At 46.7% G+C, this 22,388-nt stretch overlaps 1 long non-coding RNA gene across 1 annotated transcript in view; it reads right to left on the bottom strand.

The window, feature by feature from the left end:
- The window catches only part of LOC109322004, a 153,600-nt gene that overhangs the window by 53,420 nt on the left and 77,792 nt on the right, over window positions 1-22,388 (bottom strand). The window contains exon 3 of the long non-coding RNA XR_002104274.1: window positions 1,839-2,141. This is a non-coding gene — a long non-coding RNA (uncharacterized LOC109322004). The remainder of the gene's footprint in view (window positions 1-1,838; window positions 2,142-22,388) is intronic.

The raw sequence follows: 22,388 nt of genomic DNA, 5'->3' as shown, positions 1-22,388 counted from the left end.
ATTCCTGGAGACTTTCATGGGGCAAAACATACCTGAGACCCATGCAAAGATTCCCTAGGCTCCCAACCCCCCCTGCTCAATTCAGAGTGAGGATGCATGCACATTTGTGAGAGAAAGCAATAGTGACTGCAGATGGAGGGAAGTTTTTAAAAAATCAGTATGATCATTTCTTCTTGCTACCAGCACCTTAGATTAAACCAAGATGAGAAATGCTATCATCTGCCTGGGGCAGCCATGTGCATCTCTCCTCTCACAGCTTTGGGCAATGCTCTGGAAGAACCAGTTTCATTTTTGCTGCTCAGAGCAGTTTGAAAAGAGCACCTGTCCAAGGCAACCAGCACGTTGTAAAGGCCAACAATGCAGGAATATTTTTCATAAGAATCGCCATGGACTGGTCAGGCCATAGCTCCATCTTGCCCAATCTGCTGTGTCGCACAGTGGCAGAGAACGGATGCTGAAAGGGAGATCAAACTGGGAATGAGCAGGGTTTTTCCCATTGTCCCTCTCTCACTTGCAGCCTCCAGCATTTAAGGTCTAGGACATTCTAGAGGCTGCCTCCCTAACTCCCATGCTTAATAGCTACTGATGTCCTTTCCTCCATGAATTTGTCCAATCCCTTTTTTTCACTCTAACCCAACTATCAGCTTCCTCAATATCTGGTAGCAATGAGTGCCACAAGGTGTGAAAAAGAACTTCCTTTTGTTGGCTTAAGCTTACTACCTACTAGCTTCATTTTTTGATCCCTAATTGTTGTACTGAGAAAGGAAATAATAAATTCCTATTGAATTTCTCATCACCATTTGGTATCTTGTAAACCCTTATGTCCCTCCTCGAGCATCTCTTGACTAAATTGAATAGTTTAGTTTCTCCTCATATGGAAGCATGGTACCACTAATTATCATAGTTGCCCTTCTCTGGATCTTCTATAGTTCGTCTATGCCAGGGTGGGCAAAACGGCAGATCCAGCCGGCAGCCAGACTATTTCCCAGCAGCCCTTACTGGCACCACTGTGGCCAGTTTCCAAGGAGATCCCAGCAGCGGTGGTCCCCTGGCAGCGCAGGGGCAGGCTTTGCATGCAGACTGGCCCCGGCAGCACTGGGTGCTGACAGGGCACACGGTTGGGCAGGGAGCTGGTCCACGGCCAAGGCTGGGATCTTCCAGTGGTGACCGCATGGTCCAGAGCCAGGGCATGTGCCATGATCCGCTGGGTGCATGCCTCTGCCTGGGGCATGTGGGCAGCAGATTGCAGCTCTGCCCCAGGTCCAAACCATGCTGCCACTGCTGTAAGATCCCATCCTTGGCCGCAGAGCAGCTCCCTGCCCTGGAGTGATGCAGACAGGGGCTGCTGGGAAATGGAGTCCACTGCGGGCTTGATCCAGCCTTGTTGGCCAGACTTTGCCTGCTCCTGATCTATATCCTTTTGGACGTGTGGGGACCAGAACTGGGCACAGTATTTAAGGCACGGATGTATCATGAATTTATAAAGGGGCATAATGATACTTTCCCTCCCATCTGTCCCCGTCTCCCCCTTATTAGCATAGTACAATCACAGAGTCTATTCTGTTGGTATTCAGCTTGGTAAGATATTATTTCTCCAAGGCTTAAATCCATAGACAAATCTGACTGGGGAATATGATCCCCTGACCGATTTTTACAGAAGTGGTGCTAGAATATCTGCTGTCCCTGGGGAATTCTCAGGTGGACAATCTTCTAATTCGAAGTACAGCCGGCAAACAAGGAAACCCAAGGGAGCCTAGAGGAAGTAAGAAAGCCACTCAAACGTAAACCACACCTCGGTGCACATCCCAGTTTGATGCTTTAGGATTTGGTTTTCTTACCTGCAGATCCTTGGTGTGTAGCATCATCCTCCCCCTCAGAGAGGGCAGGAGACTTCTTTGGACCATAACCTGCCACGTCCTCTTCTCTTGGCTCAGTGTATTCCAATGTCACTGCATCTTTCACAACAGCAGTAGCCACTCTATTTGGTAGCGCTCAGCTCCATCTTTTTTCCTTTTGCAAAACTTCGGGATGCAGAATTCAAAATCCATCTCGTCTCCAAATTCCAACATCCTTTTGAAAGTCCAGAATAGATGAGAGAAAAGCAGAGGCCACAATAACTTTGCCATCAGTCACCAAATCACCTATGAAGAAAATACAACAGATTTGGAGTGTTAGCTGGATGGACCACCCCGTCTTTTGCCTCTGCATATCATCATTTGTAATAAAGAGTTTGACATTTTCAAAGGAGAACAACATTTAGCTCTTTCTTCCAGAGGTGATCTTGTATTACAGGAAGCAAAACTTCGCTCCTGTCTGCACAGTCAGCTGAGAGAAGATGCAGCTACAATAAACACAGGGTTGAGAAATGGTTCCATCATCCTACGAGAGATTTCAAAATTAGGAAAAATGTTCCCATTCCAAATTGGGATTAAAAAAACCCCAAAACCTCAATATTTTAATAAATATCCGCAAAATCCAGGCAAACAAACCTCACCAGGACTGGATAATTCAAAATATTTTGTATTGAAATGTTTCACTTGGATTTTTACCTTTTAATGCCTGTACTTGTAACTTACATTTCAAAACAAAAAGACTATTTCAAACCAAATATGTTGAAATGAGACCTACAGACAATTTCTAAATTACACACACGCATTGGGCTCTGGACTTGACAAGGCAATGGGATCGGCTTGAAACAAGTCCCCGCAGGAATGGATGACGTGTAATATTGGCATAGTGCAATTATGGATGGCATCTGTACAGTAAAAAAAGAAAAAGCAGGCAGAAGTTTGAAGCTGTCATCAAGCCTGACTTTCCTTTTGCTGGCAACCCCTGCAGGGGTTTCCTCGAATACAGCCCAACCTGCCAGCTGTTCCCCAGGAGCCCGAAGGAGCCGCCTCTGCGGAGGGACCACGCCAGGCACATGAGGGCCTTGCTGGCTCTGCTTTCAGGACAACTATCTTCACTCCCTGCCCCTACCATTGTAACGCAAACCTTGCACAGAGCTGCTCTCCCTGGCAGCTGGGTTTCTCCTGCTTCTGCAAGCAAATCTCCTCTCCTTTGAGATGGCCGTGAAACTGCATCGCCTCGATCAGGTTTAAGAGCTCCCACCCTCCGAATCAAGACGGGCATATTTAGAAAGAACGACGCGGAGAAACAGCGATGCCGTCACATTACGCAGGTAGCAGAAAACCTGCCACTGGCTGATCTCCCCCTCATCCTCAACAAGGCATTTTTCAGGTCTTATCAAGTAGTGGCCATTTTGAAGGTTAACAGTTATCTGTTGAACTCCAGACACTGAGCATTTCAGGGACAGGACTCATGCCCTTCTCTTCCTTAATTAATGGCCTCCAAGATTTGAACCAGTAGCAGGCGCTTTTCTTTTTTCTTTCTTTTTTAAACAACTACAGTTTGTGGGACCTCATTCTTGCATTCCCTAAGAGAGAAGGTCCATATGAAGTTGCTGAGAATATTTCAACACATATAAATTGGGTTTCCGTATTTCAATTACACTAATCCATGGTGAAGTGATAGGCTCGCAGTTAAGGCAAAAGCCATGGTCTTCAACCTCAAGAAAAGACACCCACTGGAGTCCACACTGGTGGAATGAAGGTACAGAAACTCCAGTGCACAAATATATTTGCCAAATTGCTATTACTGCTAGGCTTATGGGCCATCCTCACTGGTGAGCACATCTGAAGCAAGACTATAGCCAGGGAAGTTACTAAAGAGACATGATGCCGCTACCGCAGATACAAAGTTAGGAAAATAAGTTCCCAGTGTTTTAGAAATACAAAGTTTTTTGGCTTTATAACTGAACTGTCCTGAAGCTGATCTTTCTTTGGAGGAACACTGCACGTTGGCAATCATGGCAAAGGGATTATGTAGACAAGTTGGAGAGGGTCCAGTGGATGGCAACAAAACGGTTTGGGGGCTGGGGCACATGACTTATGAGGAGAGGCTGGGGGAACTGGGTTTATTTAATCTACAGAAGAGAAGACTGAGGAGGGATTTAACAGCAGCCTTTAACTACCTGAAGGGAGGTTGCAAAGAGGATGGAGCTGGACTGTTCTCAGTGGTGACAGATGACAGAACAAGGAGGAACGGTCTCAAGTTGCAGCAAGGGAAGTTTAAGTTGGATATTAGGAAAAACTCTCTCACTAGGAGGCTGGTGAAGTACTGGAATAGGTTACCCAGAGAGGTCGCAGAATCGCCACCCTTGGCTAGACAAAGCCCTGGCTGGGATGATGGAGTTGGGGCTGGTCCTGCTTTGAGCAGGGAGTTGGACTAGATGTGACCTTCTGAGGTCCCTTCCAATCCTAATTTTCTATGATTCTGCAATTATCAATGTTGTGTTACAGTAGTAAATTGCAACATAAAATAAAGAGCATCACGGCTTCCTGGGAATAAATGAAAGAACAGGAACATCCCTCACCCCTCCCTACACACCTCTATCTACAACCCGGGGAGCTCAGCCTAGCCTCAGACTGGGGCAGCTCTGATTCAAACACAGGAATTATCTGTCTACTCTAACATACTGCAGCCACAAAACTACAAGAAAGGCTAAACTACAAACCCACAGAGTGGAATGAGTTTAAACTGGATGAGTACGATATGCAAGAGAGCAAGTCAAGATCTGGTCAGTTGGACAAGGGGAAGCATTCAGATTGCATATACACCATGCCTGGATTTGACACAAGTGGATGCATCCAAATGATGCTACTACTGGTTTCGTATAAACCTATATCCCACATCCAGCATTACCACTAGCCCGGTTGTTCATTCAACAGTCCAAGTAGCCGTATGTCCAGAACGAACACACGGGCTGCAAGGATGCCCTCATTAGGGAAGTTTCTCCTGTTCCAGGTACTTCGGTGTACAACGGTGACCTAGCAGGTGCAAGGGGAAAGCAGCAGCAGTAACAGCCACGGGCAATCTGTGTCACTGGATGGCGTCAAAAAACCCAAATTCCTCAGATTCAAAACCTCATCTCTCCCACTCATGACACAGACACACATGCTTACACTGAAACACAGCACAAAGGGAGGGACACGAATCATTAAAATCAGAAACAAGCTCAACTCACAGCTTGCTCAAGTCGATAAAAAAAGCCAGGACTGACCCCAAACCCTAGAATCTCTCTAAAAAATAATCAGAGAGTAAAGAGAAGAGAAGTGTGCGGCATCCGGGAGGGGTAAATGGGATGCGTGGAAACGTTCCAAGCCCAAGAGAACTGGGGGACTCGTTCTGATGAAGATTTGGTGGTCACAGGCACTAGTCAGCTGTGCTAAAAGGCTTAATACAACAGTTGGCTGTTTAAAATAAGGGAAGGTCAAGCAGGAGCACAGGGAGGTTATGTTGCCTCTGTATCTGGCACCCATACAAACACTACAGAGCACTGCTACTGGCTTGGACGCCCACCCACACTTGAACGACAACTGCTAGGGTTGAGAGAAAAAAAGGGAGAATGACTAACTGATTGGAAAACAGACTTGATAAGAGGACGCCCTAAGGAGCTCCATCTGTTTTGCTTGTCAAGACAAGGGTAAAGGATGAGTGGATCACATTTTACACGGCCTTCGATAACAAGCTGCTATCTGGTAAGAGAGGGCTCTTCAGTCCAGCAAACAAAGGTACAGCAAATCCAGTGGCTGGAATCTGATGCTAGATAAATTCAGGCCAGAAATTTAGGCACAATAAAAAAAGCAAGTTCACTATTGGGGTTTACCAAGGACTGCTGTGGAGGCTCCATCACTGGCAATTGTGAAATCAAGTCTGGATGTCATCTCCCCCCAACCTCCTCCTAAAACAGATGCTTTGGTTCAAATGCAACCACTGACCTTAAAGCAGGCATTAAGGCTTGGAAGGGCAACGGTGAGACCAGACAGTCAAAATGGCTTAACAACCTATTAAATCAGTATAAATAACAAATAAATACATTAAATATAAGAGGCAAAGGGCCTGATGTGCTCTCCCTCTCCAACTTATACAGATTTCCTCAGCAGTTATAGGATCTTAGGATCAGCCCTCTCTTTTTCTGTTGTTGAAACAGTAAGTCATTGGGTCAGATCCTGCTTTGATATGTGCCAGGGTTGCTCCATTCCAGTGAAGAAAGCCAGGCCAATTTCCGCTGCTTCGTGGTCTGGCCCAAGCACTGGCAATGTTTGTTGGATGGCAGAAAGCAGAGACTGGTAAAAAATAAAAACAAAGTGGAAAAACAAGAAAGTGCCAGTTTCTTTTTTCAGGGCAGGGGAGTTTTTTGGGGGTGGATAGAAAGGGAAAAGCTGTATTTCATAGCTGGAGAGATTTCCTGTGGGCTGCTTTCCTAGCTAGTCATTACATGAGAAATAAGGAAGATAGCCAAGGTGATAGGGTGACTGCTTTGTTCTGGAGCTGGCGAGGTGTCCCTTTAATGGTCACTAGAAAAGGGTCTAATTTAATATTTGTGGCTTTTCTTGAAAACCATCTAGGTTACCAAAAATAGATGTCTAAAATCTATATTAAACAAAAACAAATCCCCTTTCCCAGATGCTTATGTTATAAATCCCAGGCACAGAGAACAATCCCACAGTCCTGCCGGGTTCGAAGTTAAAAAAAACTTCTGCACGTTTTATCCTGCAGTATGTAAGCATGCAGATGTTTATTAAAGCAGTCATCCCGTTAAGACTGCCAACAGCAGTGGAAATTAGTGGGGATTGACTGTGCCTGTAATGGTTGCTTAGTTCCCATTCTTTCACATTTTCCATTGGTTATTTCTAATTTTTCAGGCAAGGGTGGTATTTTATTTTTTGTCCGTTTAAGTCCATTTTTCTAAGTACGGTTCAAAAGCACAGCTGTCCCCGTGACTGAGAGGCAGGGTAGCCAAATGGATAATGCACTGTGACCATCCACTGGAAGCAGAAGAGCTGGGTTATTCATGGCTCTGCTACCACTTTGTTGTAGGCCTTGGTCATGTCACTCACCATACTCTGTGTTCAAGATCTCCACTGGTCAGAGGGGGATGCTGTTTCTCTACAATAAAATCAGTTACTGATTGTGTCGTGCTCCAGGACTGTGTGCGTCAGCATCACAGACTCTACCACTTGAAATGTTTGAATGCCAAAAGCAGGTTACTGCTGCATCAAGTGCAGGAATAACAGGGTACTCAATCTGTGGCCCATGTTATGCAGCAGGTCAGACTACATAGTCCGAAATGGTCCTTCTTGGCCATAAAATAGTGGTTACTTAGGACTCCTCAGTTTAATTTAGTTTTTATCTACAGCAGCACAGACCTGGAGACGTTGCAGAGAAGCTAAAGGAGCAATGGCAGAGGCAAGGGATCAAAACGGGGGGGGGGGGTGTTTGCAATGGCGACTGTCCAAAACAAGCCAATTAGTTCCCGCTGATCCACACACTTCAACATTAGATTTACCTTTACATTCATATTAGCATCTTGAAGTCACACAGCTCAAAGGATATGATCCTGAGTAGTTACAAAATCTCTGATACCTGACATCAGAGGGGCTCCAACTATTTTATTCCTGAAAATTACCTCAGACCCATGTATGGCCTTTCTGACTGCAAGAGGTTGGGGAGAAAAAAAAGGGCTAATTAACTTATCTGAGAAATGGAGCAAAGCCAGAACTCTCCCCAGTGGCAACTATAACAAAGCAAGACTAAAATAAAATAATCACAATATCCCTAGATGCTATAAGTAGTACTGGCTCCGAGCCACCTTAGGATTCAAATGGTGCAGAAGAGCATTTAGACTGAATTATGACTTTCTTCCAAACAGGAGATGTGCCCACCTTTGGATATGCCAGGGCCGCAGGGCCATGTCATCTGGTTCAGGGGGCTCCCCAAGGGTCCAGAAATCTGGCAGTAGGGGTTGCAGTGTTAACTGTTGCTTCCATTCTGCCAATTTTCAGGACCCATGGGCCAGATGACATGGCCCTGTACCCTAGGTCACACCAGTGAACAGCTGGATCTGGGTGCACAAGGTCAGGTCAGTGCTGGACTGAACCCATTTGCCAACCTTGCATGCGATGTGGTCCGTGGATCAACCCTGCAGTGCTCATCCAGCCCCCAGGGCCAGAAAGTTGGACGCCACTGGGTTATACTTACAATTGTCTGCCAGTTGAACAACGCTGAGACAGGTATATCTGCATGCCCCTTATTGGGGTGCAGCCTCCGTCCGGCTAGCAAAAGAGCATTCGGCCCAAATAACGATGTCGGATAACAGTGAGATTTTATGCTTACAACTTAGGCGTAGATCAAACCTTGAATATTTTGAAAGGGAGCGAAGTTGTTTTTAGCCTGTCATTTCAGCAAACAAAAGTTTCTGAACTATTCAAACCACGTAGGTACAAAGCGGACACTCAAGTATACTTATGTGTGTGTATATCTTGTCCTCATGAAGAAACACCATTTTTTTTCAGGTTTTCCACAACATGGAAGTCACCAAACAGCACAAGAGTCTAGTCCATACAATCTCACCTGTGCCAACGTTGCCAACTAAAGTGACTCTCTCAAGAACTGGTGCGCATCTTAAGACCCCAGCTCCTAGACTTGTGAATAAATGAGAATTTATGCTTTTATTTAAAGGGATTTCTAGCCCTGGGGTTAGAGGAAGGTTGGAAAATGTGACCCAAGTGCACACCAACTCTCTAAAGCCACAACATACAAAAAAAATCCAAATTATATTTAAATAATATAATTTCAAATTTCCCACACACATATGTGTGTATGTATGCGTGTGTGTGTGTATGCAGATATATACATACACACACAATTTTGGGGACCATGATTTTTCCAGAGTTGGAATAGCGCTGTATCTTTCACATCTCCAACAGACGCAACGAAGCGATGGAGGTTCTTCAAGTCTACTTGGCTTCACTCAGACCCTGTCAAGCACAAATAGACCGAAGAAGGAAGGACCCAGTCAAATCTCTCTACTTTAAATGTAAATCCCCAAAACCCCTCTAAAATACCCAGCTGAAGTTTCATGACACCTCCCACAGCCTATGACAAACTCCTGGCTAATGCATACAGATATTTTTGCTCAAAATCATCAGCCTGACATGTGAGGAATCGGGTCACGCTGGTAGGCAACGCTGCACACCTCCAACCACAGCCATCAGCACAGTGCAATCTGCTTTGCGTTCATATTACTTCAATTTGCAACAAAGCACAACTTTAGCCCTCGTGAGAAGGGAACAGCCCCATTAATTGAGAAGGGGACATGACAACAGTCAGTAAAAGTACATCTTAGGGAGCACCAGCACAGTCTAGCAAACATCTCTTAGAGGGCGCAGTACAGACAAGGTCTGCACGGTGCCCACCTACAGAAAGGTGAAGGTTTCCCTTGCAGATGCCGTATGAGCAGTAGAAAAATCTGAGCATGAGCACGAGTCACTGACAAACCTCATCCTGATTTGTTCAAGCAGGTCACACAAATCCTCACTGGTCTTGCTATATTTTTCTCCTTCGCTTTTTCCTATCAACAGCCTCCCAAGGCAGATTTTCTCTTGTGCTGTGCTAGGAACCACTTAAGCTTCAATTGATCGGGAAGTCAAGGGGCTGCTGAATAAAAGGCCTTTGTGTGCTGTACCATCCAAAGCAGCCCTAGGAAACGAGGCCCCATGCTGCACGCTTGGAGGTGAACACACCAGCTGTTCGACTTTCTTTGCACCAAGGTCATCTTCCCTTTGTGGAGAACACCGTACCGCTCCGCTCTTTGTGACGGGAAGCTTATATACTAGCAATGACGGCTCCAGGAGAGTCCGTAGAGGGGGATAATGATACCGCTGGAAAGGGGGAGCACCCACACTGGCACAGCGTCCCCAGAGGGGTCGTTTTCTATCAGCTCCTCTTCCCCTGCTACTTGCACACATTAGTGCCTGGCAGGGGAAAAGTCACTGAAATTTTAAGCAGGAAAAAAAAATGCCAGAGTGAAAACAATTATTACGCTGCCTTCTAAAGCCTACCTCCACCTAGCTCCTACCTTCCCTTCCGCTTTCTTCTTCCCACCCTCATTTCGGTTCCACAACCTGACTGCCCCTGTAACTTCTCCACGCAGCCCTTCACGTGGAAAAGTTGCCATGCCCCAGGTCAGCCAGCGTCCACTTACATTCAAACAAGTGGTCTCGGTACTGGCATCAGTCGGATGGAGAGATCTCACTAAACCCTCCAGGTGAAAATCCAGGAGCTGCTGCTGCTCCCCAAGCAGGTGGGAGCGTGGAGTTAAGAGCAGGCGCCTGCTGTGGCTGCAAGGAACCAGATGTGCACGTTGTGGGCAGCTGCGGGTAGAAAATGAATGGGAGCTTGTGGTGGAGGTGATGAGTCTGAGTACAATTGTGTTGGGCAGTTAGGAATGAGAACCAATTTTAAAGCCAGATGGGACCATTAGATCATCTAGTCAGATTTTTGCACATCACAGACCACCCAATGTTAGCCCGTCTGCCCTGTACTAAGCTCAGTAACTTGTGTTGGACTAAAACCTGTTTTTCAGAAGGGCAGGTGGGCTTGATTTACAGACTTCAAAAGATGGTGAATCCACCACTCAACCTGGCAGCTGTTCCAGGGGTTAATCACCCTTGCTGCCCTACTTCTCATCCAAATTTATCTTGCTTCCTGTTACATAACTGCTCCTCACTAAAGGTACCTCAACTGTTGATTTCCTTGAAGGGTAGGAACTGCCCTGAAGCATGCTTACCTTTCTCACTGTGGGGTAATCCCTGACTTTTCTAATAAAAAAGCAGCAACGACAGAAGCCACATTTAAATGGCACAGGAGACGCATACAACTTGCAAGCCATGATTTGACGTGTGCTAGAACAAGGGGTCCCGACGTTGGCTGGATCCTCTACGTGCTTTGTAATACAAATCATAATTTTGATTCATAATTTGTACTCACAGTGACCATTTCCTGTTGCTAAATCATCAATCCACGCAGCAAGGAGAGGGATGCAGTCATTGCCTTGGCTACATTTCAGGAACTATTTTTGCTTTCACTAGCAGCACCATACCTAGACTCCTGGCAGTCCTGGGTGAACTTTTAGTATTGGGCCTCCCCTTCACCAAAGATAATAATAATAATAATAATAATGACCCTTTTCAGTCCCCCTTTCTGTCTGGGCCCCAGGCAGCTGCCCTGTTTGCCCATGGCTGCATCAGGCCTTGCTGGTAGGCAACCTGAAGGTGCAGGCACTTGGACCCTCGTGTGAATAATAAGGATGACAACCAGTAAGAGCACTGTGTATCCAGCAAGGCAGGAGGCTGCTGTTGATTCAACTTGTCTGATGTTTTTGTCTGGTGTGGAGCTGAGGGGTACTGTTTTCGCACACGGTGCCATACATTTAGCGTGCTCCTTAAACTGCAGTTCCCAGGAAGTTTGACACCAGAGTAATTAGTGTGCATGGACTTATTTGTACAGTGATAACTGCAGGAAAGTATCAAAGCTGGAAAAACAAGCACATTATTCATTTGAACTTCATCCCCCAGCCCTGGCCTGATATTGCACTATTTACACTGCATGTGTGTTTGTGTCTATTTTCAGCTTCCAATTCACACACGCCTATATATATATATATATTTTTTTTTTCTTTTTACTACTCTTATGTAAACTGGAGCTTAATCTACATTCACTCAACGGACAGCAGTTAACTGTAGCCCAGAAATAGATCTATAAATAAATAAAATGTGAGGTTTTCTTTAATTAGAGTCTTTCAGACTTAGAAACAAAACAGATGTTTCTGGACCTGTTTAAACTCCGTACCGACGTAGCAAAATTCCAGCCTTGGAAAGTACACAGGAAGAGGGCGCTGGAAGAGAAGGTAGCCTTTGGCTTAGGCTCTGGAGCAGGATTTGGGATCCCTAGTTTCAATTCCCAGCCCTAGCACAATGAGCTTGGGTGACCTTCCACAGGCCATCGAGGGCCCGTTTCTTAGTGCAAAGCAGATATACACACATCACGACTAGCCAGGTGAGAATCCCCCCTTGCAAGCTGTGCATGGAGAATAATATTTAATTGTACAGGTTATTACTACAAGATCGAGACAAGAAGGCAGCAGGTTACAGGAGACTGAGAGGGGTGGCCTGGCATCCAGACTTCCAGAGCTCCGTTGAGAAATCAGGTGTGCCTAGTGCCAACCCAATGCTCTATCCACTGGACCATCCTGCCTTTTCAAAACAAGATCAGTAGCTATTGAGCATGGGAGCACACCCTAAATGCTGGAGGCTGCAAGTGGGGGAGGAACAGCAGAAAAAACGCTGGTCACACTTTCCCTTTCAGCATCCACTCTGCCCCTGCATGACACAGGAACTGGGCTAGACGGACCGACGGTCTGACCCAGTAAATGGCAGGTCTTATATTCTTAAGATTATGCTGCTTACATGTATGAGCAAGCTACATCAAACAGGCACCTGAACAATGCTTGTGGTTTTTCACTTGGCATTTCTATCAGCATGCTTTGCATTGCAACCCAAGAAAACTCATTAGAACAAAGATGAAGAAGGATAGAAAAATAAAGCGGTTACCGACATTACACCAAGAGAAGCGTTCAGTTTCTGCACAACCTTTTGGTGTAGCTCAAGCTGAAATACAAGCTACTAATTCAGTTTTTCTCCTGTGCAATTCAAAACCAGCTCCCCCCACAAGCCCTCTCCGTTTATGGGCTCTTTCAGCCTTTGTTTCTGATTTACTGTGTTATTACTTCTGGCTCCCTTCACACTGCAAAGGGTTAAGTGACCTTTCCTCTCCTCCCTGGATGCAAGTCAATGCACAACAAGAAAGCCTTCGTCTCCATGAAAAACTGCTTGAAAGCGGGTCAGTGACCCAGGCACAGGCTTAGGTTTCGGGTCATGAAATCCCTGCTCATGACCATCACTCTCGTTAATACACACATTTGCGGCAAGTCATCACACATTAGGAGAAACGGTCCCCGTTGTACAGCAAAAACACCTCTTTACATGATTGAGCAGCTGCTTTTAAAAATTATGCGCCTTGGATCAGAATAGCAGTGACTGGTGGTACCCACGACTGGTGACCCCCCAGGTGAGCACTGATGGGGATCTGACGCTGCTCAAATGGGGGCCATTCAAAATTATATGCGCTTAAAAGAAATAATAAATGGGTGCAGCAACAACCCTTTGTTTGATTCACTCTCAGCTTCTGCAGGCATCAAACCATGAAAACCTGACAAGGAAACTGTTTATAAAGCCCTGTGAACCTGCACAGATGCATGCCACGTTGCAAGCCAGAATCAAAGCTCTCTGGACAGTACAGAGGCGCGCTCTTCGATAGATAGCTCGGGGACAGAGCAGGTTTGGAGCTGCTACGCTCCACCTGGGAGATTCATTCTGGGTAAAGAACATCATGTCACCTTCAGCTCCAGAGAAGTTTCCAAGTTCTTTTGCTAGCGATGGTGTTGGCAAGTGACCAACCACCGTAGTATGTACTATACACCAGCATAACTTTGCATATTCAGCCTTTGGTACCGTTAAGCTGAGACCTGCACGTAACAGGAAGGCTGGTGGCCACTGGATAGGAATACAAGTCGCACAAAATTGGGCTGCTGAGTATTAGGGCTAGGGACAAAAATTACATGTAAACCAGCATCAGCAACTGGAAGCCACTTCAGATCTGTAACACAACCCAAGTTCAGTGCACATAAACCACTTTCAGTTCAGTGGCCAAAACCAGTTTAAGATAAACCTGGATGGATGGACAGTCAGTGTCCCAGGATGCTTTGCACCTCCTCTGCAAACCTGCCCTAGCAAGGTGGTCGGGCTAGGCTCAGTCCATGCTGTCTGCTCCAGCCAAGCAGGGAGATGTGCTCTAGCACTCCCCACCTTCTGGTCTGGGCCAGCGCAGGGAGGTGGCTGCATTTCTGGAATCAAAAGTGAATGCCTCTTCCCTTCCTTATCAGTTCAATCTATGCAGTTTAGACTAGCCTAGAAAGATTGAATCAATTCAGCCTCAAACTTTTTGACTGTCTGTACTTCGCCTAGATGTTAGCTAATCACAGACTGGAGGGTGAGAAAAGGCCACTGGGACATCCTATCTGACCCATAGCGTTCTGTTAAGCTGCTCTATCATTCCCAGTGCGGTCCTATCTAACTGACTGTGAACTGATTCAATATACGATAACGGGGAGAACAAGCAAGAAAAACTGGAAAATGCCTCTGTGTTTTGTTAATAATGTTGCTACATGAGCTCTGGAGAACCTAGATAAAAATCACAAAGGAAGTAAAGTCCAATAGACAGGTGTTTGTAGTCCAGACCTCCTCAGTTCTTACTATAAACTAAATACTTACAGAGTAACAAGCATTCAAAGTCGAGCTTCAACTTTAGCGTGGGCACGGCTGGTTACTGAAATCCATGGCACTAAAAGCCACCTTTGCTACCTAGGGCATCTCACGGTAAATCTATTTTATCCAGCTTGAGTCCCAGAAAACCAGTTCACACCCCCACTTTTGTAACGCGCCATCATCTCAGGCTTAAGACTATGTCATATGAAAGTGACAGACAGGAAGAGGAACCACTCACGTTTTGCATTACGAGTTGTTCAGGGATGTGAGATCAGGCCTCCAGTGAATGACAGTTATTATAAATAAACGGGTATAATAACATCCTCGCAACAAGCAGTGAGAGTTGAAGACTTGCCCAGCAAGTCATGCTAGGGGAAATCAGGAAGGCACCTAAGGTTTACTGCATATCACTTTCAATGCATCAAACTTGTTACAAGTATGATTCAGTGATGTTACCTGAACGCGTGCCTTTATTTTTAATGACTCATCTCACTTCAGGTATGCCAAAGCGGGGCTCAATTCTGCTCTTGCCCAGAAAAAAGAATGATCAAATGAAAATAAAAACCCATCAGATTACTGCTCTTCTCTGAGAGCAACTGGATATAAAAACAGAAGGCAAACTCCAGCAAGATATTTCTTACTGCTGCGATAAACAGAACACGACAAATGGCTAAGCTGCCGCGCTTGCTAGAGACACAGCAACCGGGAGCTAAAATATTACCCAAGGACAGGACTGTTGTACTAACTGCACTGACCATTAAGCAAGGATGCAGAAACACGACGCTGGATTCCTGCCAGTCAAGCCATCTTGCCCACAGTGACTCATCTGGGATAAATACGTGTATTTATTTTATGATTTGCTGAAAGAATTTATGTTATGTCCTAAAAATGCAAGGACGGCCTTCAATATGCAGAAAGGCACTTCCTGTGGATGGACGGGAACAATGTGCCTCACAGCTGAATCAGGCTTAGAAAGTAAAGCAATTTCACTGGCAAAGAATGCGAGTGGAGGCAGCAGGTCTGGTAGTGGAATAAGTGATTAGCGTAAATCAGTAACTTCCCTTTCAAAAAGAGTCCGACAGGCATCCCTGGCAGAGTGGAGCTGGCTTGTTATATGGACACACACAGAGCGCAATATTTAAACAGGTTCCTGGGGCTTGGCTGGATGCAAGACAGGCAAAGAAAAGGCACTAAATGGGGACTGCATGCAATTTGTTTTTAATAAAACAATACTGCTTCGGTTCGATGTACGTTATCCTGCAAGAAACAGTCAGGGGGTGACGCTTGTTCTGGGTTCCCCCCACCCCCCAACCTCTTGTCCACAAACACGTGTGCGTCCATCTGTCCTCTAACTCCCACCAAGCACTGGCCTTAGCCTACACATCGTGAGCAAAAGTGGTTCAGGGGTGGTGGACCGCTACTCTCCAACACAGGGCAGAAAAAGAGGGGAAATAACAGGTCTTCCTCTGCCAGCCATACAGAACAGGCAAGCAGCAGACAGGCGTACAACACACAGAGCCGCGGTGTGGTGTTCGCCAGGAAATCCTGTAGGCTCTGGGACTTCCCAGTGGCAAAGCGTCTCCGCAAGTTCTCCTTGATCAGGGCTGTGCAACAGGAGCGCGGTACCCTAACACTGAGCCCTTGTGCAGGTTTAATGGGTGCATCTGCCCGACTCCTGTTCAACAGCAAACACTGCAACACGCAATGGGACCCAAGTCGCCTAACGCACAGCCCAGCCACGTTAGGAGTCAGAGCAAGGGCCTGTGATGGACAGCTGCTGATATGGATATTTGGTCCAGTGACCCTAAAAGCCTGGGGATCGCTAGCACATGGGCTCCTTTTGTCGTCTTCCAACAACCTTTGTGGCCTGGCTTCCAGCAACAAAACCTCCACCTCCCATTGACTTCACAGCAGTAGGGAGGCCCAACAGCCTGAAAAAATCAGAAGCCCCACTGACTTAGGTACTAGGTTACTGGTTTAGAGGTACTCAGATTTGAACCCGGTGACAGAAATGGGAGTAGCGCTCCAGCATCTCAACACCCGTCCTGCACGCTAGCCACTAGGCTGCATCACATAGCAGAAAAGAAACCAGTTGAAGTATCTGCTGGCAGAAGCGCTCCCCGTGATCCCAAGGATGGTGTAGTGGCTATGGCACTGAACTTGGGCTCAGGAGACTTGGGTTCAACTCCCCACAGGTTTCCAGTTTAATTCAGCGCCCTCTTGCCTTGGCTCTCCAACAGCAAGAACGGGAATACAACTTCCTTTTCCCACATGGATAACACGGGCGTAAGATCGCGATTGCGAGATCAGCTGCCTCGGTTGGTGCTTCCACAGAACGCCAGCCAGGCTGTTTTCTAAATGCCAGCCACACTTCAGGCAGCATAGGGACTAAAATCCTTTCCCTCCCAACTTCCCAAATAAAGAAGCCCTCTCCCAAGGGAGTCTAACCCAGTGATTCTCAACCAGGATGCCATGGCACCCTGGGGTGCCTTGAGATCTTTTCAAGGGTGCCTGCCACAGGGTGCTCCACAACATTAGCACTGTTAGGTTTGCAAACGTTGTTCACAAGGTAAAACCACAGATCTCAAATAGAAATCCACAGCTACAGAGTCTGACTTCTTTGCAACAGCTCTATTATTTTTGTGTAATCAAAAAAAAAAGTGAAAACTAAGAGCTGCCATTCTCTGAGGGGTACCACGCTACCAATGGACGCCAGGTGTCTAAAACTGTTGAGAACCACTGGTCTAACCTGAATGGCCAAACACAGGAAAAAGGGCCCCACCGGTTCAAAGGAATGCCACTGTGTTGGAACATGGGCTTAATTATAATAGGTTAATCATCACTCAGCCTAAACCAGCACTATCAGTCCATCAGGGTTAAGCCAGGGAGAACAAGCCCAAAGGAAGAAAATCACATCTCTGCCCTACTTTTCTAACACCCTCATTACATACAGAGTGAAGCTTCAGGACTCATCCCGTCTGGAGCACACATCCTTTTAAAGTAGAGTCCTCCCCTAATTTATGCAAATATAACCTGTAGTCACACCCATTCCAGGCAGGGCTCTGACTCTGCAGACAAAAAATTAAAAAAAAAAAAAAAAAAAAATGAAGGACTTGGAAAGTTTAGAAGAAAAACAGAACTGAAGAAGTGGTAAGAATTCAAAAGAAAGAAAAGGCAAGGAAAAACAGAAGTGAAATGCAGTATTTATGGTTCGGGGACTGCAGGGAGGCTGCTGGAAAGGCCAAGGCAGAGATGGAGCTAGCGACCAGAATTAAGCATAATAAGAAGTCCTTTTTCAAATACATAGGAAGTAATAAGGCGGCACAGGGTAACGTGGGGCCCCTACGGGATAGGTTTGGCAATCTGGTGATCGTGGCAAACAAAAAAGCTGACCTCTTTAACGAATTCTTTGCCTCCATAGTCCTGAACAGGGACCGGGACATCTCCGTCACTAGAGCTGCGGGTGGACCCAGAGCGGTCCCTGACTGCCAAGCCTAGGGTCAGGGACGACGTATCTAGGGAACTTTTGCAGGGGCTGGACATGTTTAAATCAGTAGGTCCAGATGCTCTTCACCCAAGGGTGCTGAGGGAATTGGTGGGGGTCATAGCGGGGCCCTGTCACAGCTCTATGAGCACTCGTGGGGCACTGGCCAGGTACCAGAGGATTGGACAAGGACCAAAGCTGTCCCCATTTACAAGAAGAGGAGAAAAGAGGACCCCAGCAATTATAAGCCAGTCAGTCTTACCTCGGTCCTTGGGAAGACCTTTGAGAAAATCACCAAGGAGCGCATCTGCAAGGGCCCAGCAGGGGAGGTAATGCTCAGGGGCAACCAACACCGGTTCATTGAGGGCAGGTCCTGCCCGACTAACCTCGTTTCTTTTTATGATCAGGTCACAAAGTCCCTGAACAAGGGAGTCAGGGTGGATGTCATCTTCCTGGACTTTAAGAAGGCCTTTGACACTGTTTCCCACCCCATTCTCTTAAAAAAACTTGGTGACTGCGGCACTACATGGTCAGCTGGGTGGCAAATCGGCTGAATGTTCGCACCCAGAGGGTGGTGGTGGACGGGTCGTTTTCGACCTAGAGGGATGTAGGCAGTGGAGTCCCCCAGGGCTCGGTCCTGGGACCTGTACTGTTCAACATATCTATCAGCGATCTGGATGTGGGTGTGGAAAGCACACTGTCCAAATCCACTGACGACACCAAGTTGTGGGGCAAGGTGGGCAGGCTGGAGGGGAGGGACAGAATCCAGCTAGATCTGGACATGTTACAGAGGTGGGCGGTTGAGAATAGGATGGGATTCAATGCAGACAAGTGCAAGGTGCTGCATCTAGGGAGAAGGAACCTGCAACACGCCTATAGGCTGGGGAACACCCTTCTTGTCAACACGGTGGCAAAAAAGGATCTTGGAGTCATTGTTGACTCCAGGATGGACATGAGCCACCAATGCAAGGAAGCAGTCAGGAAGGCTAACCGCACCTTGCTGCGCATCTACAGATGCATCTCGAGCAGGTCCAAGGAGGTGATCCTCCCCCTCTATTGCAGCACTGGTCAGGCCACAGCTGGAGTACTGCGTCCAGTTCTGGGCGCCACACTTCAGAAGGGATGTGGCTAGCACTGAGATGGTCCAGAGGAGGCCACTTGCATGGTCACAGGGCAGCAGGGCAGGCCCTACGAAGAGAGGCTAAAGGGCCTGAACCTATTCAGCCTCCACAAGAGAAGGCTGAGGGGGGATCTGGTGGCTACTTACGAACTTACCGGGGGGACCAGCGGGAATTGGCAGCAGCTCTGTTCCCCTGGGCACCACCTGGGGTTATTAGGAATAATGGCCACAAATTGTTAGAGAGAAGATTCAGGCTGGACATCAGGAGACATTAGTGTATGGTTAGGGCTGCCAGGCTCTGGAATGGCCTCCCAAGGGAGGTGGTGCTCTCTCCTACCTTGGGGGTCTTCAAGAGGAGGCTGGACAGATATTTGGCTGGGGTGATAAGATCCCAGCACCGCTCCTGCATGGCACAGGGGGCCGGACCTGATGATCTATTTAGGTCCCTCCCGACCCTAAATACATTACATTACATGTTCTCCCCTTCTGCAGCTAGCTGAGCCCTTAGCACATCCAATCTTCATCTGCAACAGGTGCCAGCACCCACCTTGCAGACAAAACACAACTCATTAAGTAAGAACAGCTTTTTCCCTGACAGGCATTTTCCAGAGCAATGCAGTGAATGTGCCCACACAGAAAGATGAGCTCATCCAGCCAAAGCAAGATCCCAAGCTAGGTAATAAATATCCCTGCACACAGCTGCCAAATTGTAGAGTCACCAGAGCAGGTCTCAACCTGGAAGCTCAGTTGAGCACCTGTGGCTGGGTGCAGCAGAGCTCCTCTTTTTAACAGCCCTGGCCTAGTCTAGGTCATTAACAATGGGTACGTTTGGCTCTGGAGTGGCAGCATGACGGCTCTGCCAGAGCACAAAGCCGGCTTCAGCTGAAAGTTGCAGAGGTAGTTTCAATGCCTGACAACAGTGCTTCTACTAAAGGAGCAGATCATATGATTGTGAGCTGGACCATGCTGTCAGTGCTGAGCTATTTAGGCTAAAAATAAATAAAGCTGACAATCTGCCTTCTTTTTTTTGTTTGTTTCCTTTAGAGCTATGGGATCTGTACCTTCACTGCCACAATTGTTATCACGATCTGGAGAGTAACAGCGTTTTTCCTGGCGAACGGTCTCAAACTGCTTCTTTCCCAGCAAGCTCCTCCTCCAATTGAGGGACTGCATAAAGGGACAGTTGTTCTAAAGGGTTACTTGGGTGCAGGAATTGGGACCCAAAGTAAACAAGGCGCACGTGGACGGACAAGTAAGAATGGTATTAAGCTGTCTGGGACGGGGCTGCGGGCGGTATGAATGCACAAGGAGACAATCTCAGTCTGAAAGAGGTTATAATCTGATTAATACTAATAGTACTTTTATTAGGCTAATGTCTAAAGGCCCGGTTAGGATCAAGGCCTTGTATAAACACAGGGACAGTCACCACGCCTACTTCACAGCATTTATAAGGGACGATGGGATCAAAAAGGCCTTTGGTTCAAATCATATCATGCTCATCTGACATTGTAGGCTCTGTGGAGCAGGTATCATAACCAGCCAGATGTGTATATGGTGCCCTGATCCTGATAACAATTGCACATAGCCTCCTAGCTCTTTTTGTCTTCTGACCTTGAAGCATTTTACAGAAGTAAATATTACGTGGGGAAGCTGAGGCAAAGTAAGGGGAAGCAATTTGTCCACATTCAGGCAGAAAAACTAGTGGCAAAGCAGAATGCAAGGCCCACTCTTCTGAGTCCGAGTCCAGTGTTGTGTCCCATAGCCTTCCCTGGCACAACCAACAGGGCTGAGAGGCTATGGGCATGTGAACCAAGGGCACCTGGTATAGCGCTGTATTTCCCAAAATGTCAGCTGTGATGACCGGTCCAGCACAAAGGACTAGTCAGGGCACAGAATCACGGATGGGACCTCATGGGTCGTTTAGTCCAACCCCCTGCAGAGATGCAGGATTTGGCATTCCTAAACTGTCCCAGAAGATGCTTATGCAGACTCTTTTAAAAACCTCCAATAAAGGAGTTCCCAAAACTTCCCCAGTTTGCTCACTGCCTTACCGTTCTCACAGGAGGGGACGTTCAACCTAGATCTGCCCTGCTGTAGTTTAAACCCATTCCCTAATGTCCAGCCCTCTGCGGTGAGAGACAACAGTTGTCCCTCTTTTATGGCAACCATTCAAATAATTTGCAAACTGTGGAATAGTGGTCAGTCTGGTTTCTCCCTGTGCTATGCGATGGGGCTGAAAGAAGCATAATTGTTCTTCATTTTCCTGTGGTGGGTTCATCTTTTAAAATATGAGATGTTCTGAATAGAGCCAGGGCTCTGGAAAGAGGACATCCGTGTTGTACTTTATGCTCCCCCGAAAGTGCTGGATGCTCTTTGCCAGAGTTTCCCTATGAATGAAAGAACAATTTACATACCTGTGCAAGGCACTTCGAAATGGAGCCATCTAAGTTGCCAGCTTCTTTTCCCTGCCACAATGGCCCTGATCCAGAGCAGACCTCCTGCTGGAGGATCAGCATCACGGGTCGCTACTTTGCACACTCCTAGCAATACGAAGGCAGGAGGTTAATTATATTAAAGCTTATATAATTTAGGGCTTATGCTTCCAGGAGCAGAAAAGAACAATTCTCCTCCCTGCACCCTTCATGGGTATTACAGAACTGCTAGGTGTCTCCCATTAAAGTGCCAGAGACTGGCACTGCTAGAAGCCACATGCCAGTTAGTTGGGGTGATCATCTGAACTGGAAGGTAATTCGTATCCTTCCCATTCACAGGGTGGACTATATTCACCATTAACTGGAGGACAGTTCCCAAAATTATTAAACCTAAAACTCTAAAACTGCATATACATTAATACCTTGTGGGTGTCCATCTTTCCCATTCATTTCACACCAAATGCAAATGACAATCCATGTGACTGTGTTAAATTTATGAGGGATTTTGTGTCTAAAGGAGACATTTTGTCAAAATACAACACAAAAAAGCCCCAACAAAAAGCAACAGGAAAATTGATGAATCGCCTCCCATCAATGGTACGTCTGCAGTCCTCAATACTGCAGTATCTTTATACTTCCCAGGTCCCTTAATGCAGTGTTTCTCAGTCTGTGGCTTATGAACCCAAAGTGGGTCGCAAGAATAATTGAGAGGGTCACGAACAAACTTTGAAAATGGACTTCTCCTTCAAAGGAGAAAAATGTGGGAAACGGTGGCTTTTCCTTGCAGGCTGGCAGAGTTACACTGGGGCAGCGGATCGGCAGCGAGGGGCACTGGGTCAGGACTAGCCATCGATGTTTACCAATGGATTCTGGTACAAAAAGGATGAGAAGCACTGGCTTAGTGTATTAATGTGCACAGCACCTCTCTGAGGCAAGGCAGTACTAGTGTTCCCATTTCACATTAGCCCCAAGACTTACAGGACATTTTTGTACAACCTTTAGGTTATACGCAACTTCTACGGGGGACTGATTTTTACTTGGAACCTGCTTAGTCATTTAGGGCA

The sequence above is a fragment of the Crocodylus porosus genome, unplaced genomic scaffold, assembly GCF_001723895.1.
Source record: "Crocodylus porosus isolate Cpor-Errol unplaced genomic scaffold, CroPor_comp1, whole genome shotgun sequence".
Taxonomy (NCBI): domain Eukaryota; kingdom Metazoa; phylum Chordata; order Crocodylia; family Crocodylidae; genus Crocodylus; species Crocodylus porosus.
The sequence above is the reverse complement of the archived record's forward strand: the minus strand, read 5'-3'. Positions and strand labels throughout refer to the sequence as shown.